Source organism: Solanum stenotomum, chromosome 2 (assembly GCF_019186545.1).
Source record: "Solanum stenotomum isolate F172 chromosome 2, ASM1918654v1, whole genome shotgun sequence".
Classification (NCBI taxonomy): domain Eukaryota; kingdom Viridiplantae; phylum Streptophyta; class Magnoliopsida; order Solanales; family Solanaceae; genus Solanum; species Solanum stenotomum.
Genome location: NC_064283.1, coordinates 16,823,274 through 16,830,712, shown reverse-complemented (window position 1 = coordinate 16,830,712; position 7,439 = coordinate 16,823,274). Strand labels below are relative to the sequence as shown.

Below are 7,439 nucleotides of genomic sequence, written 5' to 3'. Positions count from 1 at the left end.
GCACAAATCAAATGTACAATAGACATCTCTCTAATCTTTATTTGTCAGTGGATCTGATTAGTAAGCTTTCTCCTTCTACTGTGTTTGTATATATAATATAAAGTTTTTTCCCGTTTTGTTATAAAGATTTTATTTCATGTTTTGTGGTTAGGGTTGATATTTGAGGTGATGTCTCTGTTTTCAAATGTGATGAGTAGATTTGCCTGTTGTGCGGTTCTTGCTGTGTTCCAAATTCTTATCCACCATCATTCTACTCTTAATTCACCGACGTTACAAAGCTTTAATTTGCCCAGGTAAGTTGTCCAATTGTTTTTTTTTTGTTTTTACGTATTTAGATTTGTCTTTGTTCAGCAAAATAGGATTGTAATTTCCCTTTTTCTTCTATTCGGCTAACAGAGTTGTCTCTCTGTCTCTTCGGATCCAAGAGTCCTTTGTCCCGCTGCAAGACTTCGATAAAGGCAAGGATGGATACCTGGGACAGCAGGGGCTAAATCTCCAGGAACTGCGAGGCCTGCCTCACTATTTTTCTTATCAGCACTTCCATGAGATGCCGTGGCTTTCTCACTTGCAAATACAGACTGAATTATCGAGTTCTCGTGAATATTGACAAGTTTATCATTACTCAGTACATACAAAGAGGCTGCCAGAGAATCACTACCATTGCCCACGTGAACAAATGTATCTGCAACTTTATTGGTATTCTCTTGATTGTTTTCACCCTGATCTCCCTAGCCACAATGTAAGCTATGATCTTTTCCACCGTATTTCCCAGAATTACCAGTCCCATTCACAAGCCTGTCAATAGTAAAAAATCTTCCATGATGTTTTTCAAAAAATCCACTCACAAGAATCTCCACTCATAAACGGTTCCCTCATACCTCCATATCTCACTTTCAATAAAGGAACCAACCCACCAAAGAGAAGCATGAAGAACAAGACACCAAGGAAGCTAACACTAGCAACCTTCTTTGTTTTCACCTCACTCTACTTTTTCTGCACTTTCTTGCTACTTTTTGGCACGGGCACTACTGCCTGTGGTTTCAACTTTGGAATGGAAACCAATGGCACTTGTGATCCTCATCGCTTCATCATATAAGGTGGTTTATATGACATCCATGGAGGAGGATGGGGATACATCCTGGTGGGTGGCTACACTTGAAGAGGTACACCAGTACCTCTAAGTTTTTCCTTTATAGTTACATTTTCCGCTATTTCACAGGATATCTTTGCATTCGAATGTTGAATTGGTGAATAAAGTATTCTAACTCCTCAACATAATGTTTTTTTTCTTTGCCTTGACAAGTGAGCACTTTCACTGTTCCTAATTTTTCTAGCCATCTTCTTTTTGTCCTCATCATTATTAACATTGTCACTTAAGGAAAATATAGTGGATTTTTTGTGTTTGTTTACATTATTCGAGTCTTCACTATACTTTTTTCTTTTCAACAAATAGCTACAATTACTTATATTAGCATTGAGTTTCTGTTATACAACTCCACCTTTTACTGAATTACTTCCTAACTTCGGGGAAGAATGTACCAATCTGTTAGAATTCGACAGATTATTCAACCCTTTTGAGAGATTGGAACCACAATTCGGAGATGGCACATTCAAGTACCCATAGACATGGGTAGAAACCTGGTGCAACAACACAGACACTTCATCCAAAACTCCTGAGCTACTCCAACTATGAAGTAGCCCTGGTGATGCCATGTCCTTGACCATCTCAACTATTGTTTCCTGATTGCCGGCAAAATTGCACATTTCCCCCGACGTCAACTTGAAATTTCTAGAAGAATCGCTAAAATTCCTAATTAATTCATTTGTAGGTTGACTAAAGCAATTAGGGTCCATCTGGAGCAGGTTTGATCTCGTAGCTTCCCCTTGACAATCTCCCGAGGTTGACTTGATAGTTCCAGAAGTATCATCAAAACTCCCTATCGGTTGACCAAAGCTATTTGGGTCCATCTGACCCGATCTCCAAACCCGGATCCGACCCTAGATAGGCATGCATGTATCTAGGCTTTGAAACGCATCATTATGGGTAGGGTTTCGAAAAATATCATTGAATGATGCATCAAAAATGATGTCATCAGTTGAGAAATCAACGTTCCAAAATTTCATAGGAAAATCCTCAATATTTTCTTGATATGTTGCGGTCATGTGTACAGCGTAAAAAGTATGGTGAGGAATTTTTTAGCAATTGATCACAAATTTAGCGAGAGGCAGAGTAGGAATAGAGAGGAAACTATCATTTACTTTTCTTTTATAGTTTTATTTTTCGAGATTGATCTATTAGATTTTGTAGATATCATATCTTAGAAACAAAAATTAAGATTCTTAAAGTTTCAAAAAATAAATTTGTAAGGTAGTTTCTATTAGGACTCATAGTATGTATACTTGTAGGACTCATTGTCTGAGATTTGTAGGACTCCTAGTTGTAGTTTGTGTTGTACTAGGTTACCTATTCCCCTTACCAATATCCCCTTCGTAGTCATTAGATATACATGAATAGAGATGGACCAGTGGCTGATCGAGCGTATTATTACTTCTCTGTACAGTTTCATCAGTTGGTTATGTGTATTTTACCAATAAGAGCTTGTATGGATACAAGAATCCACTTTTAGATGATCGGACCTTGAGGAAAGATTGTTATTTTTCAATGACGTAAAGGGTGTAAATATGTGATCCAAGAACTATTTAATTCTATTTATTTTCTCTATGCCTCTATATTTCACACTTGGAAGGTCATAATCTAGAGTTCAATGACTAGTATATCCTATAAAAATGAATCTTTCTAGTTAAATCAAGAGCACTAGTCTAACAGGTAATTAAGAAAGAAAGTTGAATTTTAGAAAACGTCCTACACATGACCGCAACATACTTTTTACATCCTACACATGACAACAACATACTTTTTACGTCCTACACATGACCGCAACATACTTTTTATGTCCTACACATGACCGCAACATCTGGAAAAAAACATCGATAATTTTCTATGGAATTTTAGAACTTTGATTTCTCAATTGATGACATTATTTTTGATGCATCATTTGATGATATTTTTCCAAACCCTATCAATGATGATGCATTTCAAATGCCTAATTTTGCCTAACTGTCTCGGGTCAAAGCTAGGTTTGAAATCAGATTAGATGGACCCAAATAGCTTTGGTCAACCTGGGAGTCATTTAAGTCAACCTCGGGAGTTTGTCTCGGGGAAGCTCCAGGTTCGAACCCAGTCCAGATGGGTTTTTATTTCTTATGTCCACCTGTGAATGAATTGATTGGGAATTTTAGTGATTCTACTAGAAATGTTAAGTTGACATTGGAGGAAATGAGCAATTTTGCCGGACATTAGGCAGTGGGAGGTCTGATGGTTATGGACATTTCATCGCCAGGGCTACTTCATAGTTGGAGTAGCTCAAGATTTTTGGATGAAGTGTCTCCGTTGTTGCACCAGGTTTCTACGTATGCCTCCGGGTACTTGAATGTTCCATCTCTGAATTGTGGTTCCAATCTCACAAAAGGGCTGAATAATCTGTCAAATTCGAACAAATTGGTACATTCTTCTCCAAATTTAGGAAGTAATTTAGTAAAAGGTGGAGTTGTAGAAAATAAACTCAATGCTAATATAAGTAATTGTAGCTATTTGTTGAAAAGGAAGAAGGGTAGTGACGACTCGAATAATCTAAGCAAACACCAAAAATTCACTATATTTACCTTGTGTGACATTGTTAATAATTATGAGCATAAAAAGAGGATGTCTAGATTAATTAGGAATAAAGAAAGTGTTCACTTATCAAGGCAGATAAAAATGCATTATGTTGAGGAAATATAGTATAAAGTTAGCATACTTCATTCAACATTTGAATGCAAAGATATCCTATGAAATGGTGGAAAATGTAATTGTAAAGGCACAACTTGGAGCAACTAGTGTACCTCGTCAAGTCCCCCCCCCCCCGGAATGTATCCCATCCTCTTCTTATGGATGTCATTATACAACCTTGTATGATAAAGCCACAGGGATCACAAGTGCCACTAGTTCCCATTCCAAAGTTGAAACCACAAGCAGTAGCGCCCGTGTCAAAAAGTAGCAAGAAGGTGGAGAAAAAGAAGAGTTAGGTGAAAACAAAGAAGGTTGCTAGTTTATCTCCGTTGGTGTGTTGTTCTTTACACTTCTCTTTGGTGGGTTGGTTCCTTTATTGAAGGTGAGATATGGAGGTATGAGGGAACCATTTCTGAGTGGAGATTCTTGTGAGTCGATTTTTTGAAAAACATCATGGAAGAGTTTTGACTATTGACGGGCCTGTGAATGGGACTGGTTATTCTCGGAAATATGGTGGAAAAGATCATATCTCACTTTGTGGACAGAGAGGTCAGGGTGAAAGCAATCAGAAAAGTACCAATAAGGCTGCAGATGAGTTTATTTACGAGGGTTGTGGTTGTGATCCTCTGGCAGACAATTTGTATGTTCCGAGGAATGATACACTTGTTAAGATTGATGGGAATTTGATAATTGAGTCTGTATTGACAAGTGAGAAGCCATGGAATCTCATGGAAGTGCTCATAAGAAAAAAGGAGAGGCAGGAATTGCCAACTACAAATCTTTTTAAAGTTACTAGTTATTTTCTCTATGCCTCTATATTTCACACTTAGAATGTCATAATCTACAGTTTAATGACTAGTATTGATGATCTTTATTCATCCAATCTTAATGCACATTTTAATTGTTAAACTGATATCTTTGAGTTGTAAAATTACATACAAATAAAATTGATATTTTATCTGAAATACAATTATGATTTTTTTTTCTTTTTTTATGAACGTATTTTTAGCTCCTACATTAATTGAAGAAAATAAAAGAATATCTTGATCGTAATGGACAATATTAGAAATAAGAAAATGGATGTCTTTTGACATACTTAGTACAGAATACTGGGAAGGAAGAGAATTTCAGCGTGAACAAGTCACCTTCTTCCATGGTAGTTTATGTTCAGGTTGATCCAAGAGAGACAGCTGATGCTGATGGTGATGGCATTGTTAGTATTCGAAACTTTAGAGAAAAAGATGAGGTTTAGCAAAAGCTTTTTTCATTCATATGACATATTACAAAAGGCATACACACATATAGCTATAAAAGTTTTTAAAAAGATTTTGCTCCAGATCACTCAGAATCTTTCTTAACTATAGAGCTTGATTAGTTGCACCAGCAACGGCAATGTATTCTGCTTTTGCAGAAGATTGAGCAACCACTTCTTTCTTCTTTGAATTCTATTAAAACATGCCTGAACCCAAGTGTAAAAGCATATCTAGATGTGCTTTTCATATCATCAAGCTTCCTGCTCAATCACTACCTGAATAACCCATCAATTTCCCTTGCTCTTCCTTTTTAAACCAAATACCATAATCAGCAGTTCCTTTGATATATCTCAATGATCATTTAGCAACACCAAAATAATCTTGACTTGGAGCTAGCATAAACCTTAATAGAATACTTGCCGCGAACATGTGATCAGGTCTTGTTGCTATCAAATACAACAAACTACCAATTAGACCTCTATAAACTGTTGGATCTGCCCTAACCTCCTTCAAACTTTGAAATCTTTTCATTGTGAACTATTGGGTTGGTACAGGATTGAACCTTTTAAGAATATCCCCTGCATATTTTATCTGAGAAATGAAGATTCGATAAGTGAAGAAACCTTATCTCTTATTCAAGAACCAGGTTCTTGTTAGTTTGCCTAAATAAAGACGTAACACAATAAAACAATGATTTATCGTGGAAACCATCCTCCCTCAAGGAAGGGAAAAACCACACTACAACTTTCTTACCTTCAAGAACAATTCAAGATTACAACTCAATAATTAAAGGGATTAGCTCTAGTACCTTTACTCTTCAACTATTAACTATAATCGAAGACTCTACTCTCCAAGAAGTCAAACCCACTTTTTGTTACAATTCTATCAAACACTCTCTCAACTCTACTCTCCAAGAAGTCAAACCCACTTACTGTTACAATTCTCTCAAACTCTCTCTTTCTCTCTTAGAACTCAATTACTAACCACTGATTCAAGACGAACCAATGCAACACTATATTTTAGAAAGAAATCCTAACTCTAGTACTTCTTTCTTTCACTTTCTCGATCTTCTCAATAACTCGGCCTCCACTGGAATGACTTTCTTAGATTTGATATTGCAAATACAACTTTTTCTTTTTTCGGCCTTGTCCTTTTATAGAGATTTATTGGTAATTGATATCTACAAGGAAAGGAATTGGTTTTCCTCAAAAACTAATCATTTTCCTCATAGAACTTGTTTGCTTTCTTCCTTTTCCGCCTAGGACTCGTCTTCTTTTATTTATTTCTTATTAATCTTGGATTGCTTTTTTGGATACACTTTTCCTATTTTATATCTGAATAGGTGAACTCTTCCGAGCTTTTTATTTTAAGTCTAGTCTGTGTTATGTGAACTTGGTTCATGTTGTCATCATCAAAAATAATTTGTAATTTGAGCAGCAATTCATCAATAAGTATCTTGATGAATCTCCATTCCTACAAACTAACTCATTTCACCCAAATAGGACATTTCAAATTTGATCTCCATTTCTTGCTTGAATTGATTCACCATAGCATCATTGCATCCCATTAACAGAAAATCATCAACAAAGAGTGACACCACAAGAACATCTCCTTCTTTAGCCCTCTTTACATATAAAATGGCTTTATTTTCACTTCTTTTGAAGCCATAATAAATGAGATGAGCATTAATCTTACTGTACCAGGCTCGAGGAGCTTACTTAAATCCATATAATGCCTTATGAAGCTTGTACACTTAATCCTCCATTCCTGGAACATAAAAGCCTTCTGGTTGGTCGACATAAATCTCCTCCTCCAACTGTCCACTTAAGAATGCTAATTTCACATCCAGATGATACAACTTCCAATTTCATTGAGCTGACAAAGCAAATAGCCTTATTGTATTATGTCGTGCAACATGTGCAAATATGGCTCCATAATCCACACCTGCAATTTGCTTGTAACTTTCCACAATAAGCCTTGCTTTGTATTTTTAGACTGAGCTATCTGGATTAAATTTGGTTCTACAAACACACTTTACCCTAGTACCTTTCTATTAGGAAATTATGATTTCTCTAGAAACTCCTAGATTGTAGATATTTTGTAGTAGACAAGTCTTTTGATTTAAAATGAGTGATGGTTAGTGAGCCTCATATGTGCATAGTTTAGTGTGATATATTTTGCTTATTATGTGATTGTAATTCTCTCACTTAATTTATCTATAGACCTTATGTAATGAAACATTAGAGAATTACATAAAACTCAAGAAAACTTCATCCTTCATTTTAATATTCAGATTTCATAGCAATTTACTGTAGTGATTTCCTAATGTTTACACCTTGTAGACTTGAAGTTCTTGT

General features: G+C 35.9%; 2 pseudogenes; one reads left to right on the top strand and one right to left on the bottom strand.

The window, feature by feature from the left end:
- Positions 1–389: 389 nt before the first annotated feature.
- Positions 390–2,163, bottom strand: LOC125855748 (bZIP transcription factor 17-like; annotated as a pseudogene).
- Positions 2,164–3,382: 1,219 nt separating this feature from the next.
- Positions 3,383–4,616, top strand: LOC125855747 (bZIP transcription factor 17-like; annotated as a pseudogene).
- Positions 4,617–7,439: the final 2,823 nt, after the last annotated feature.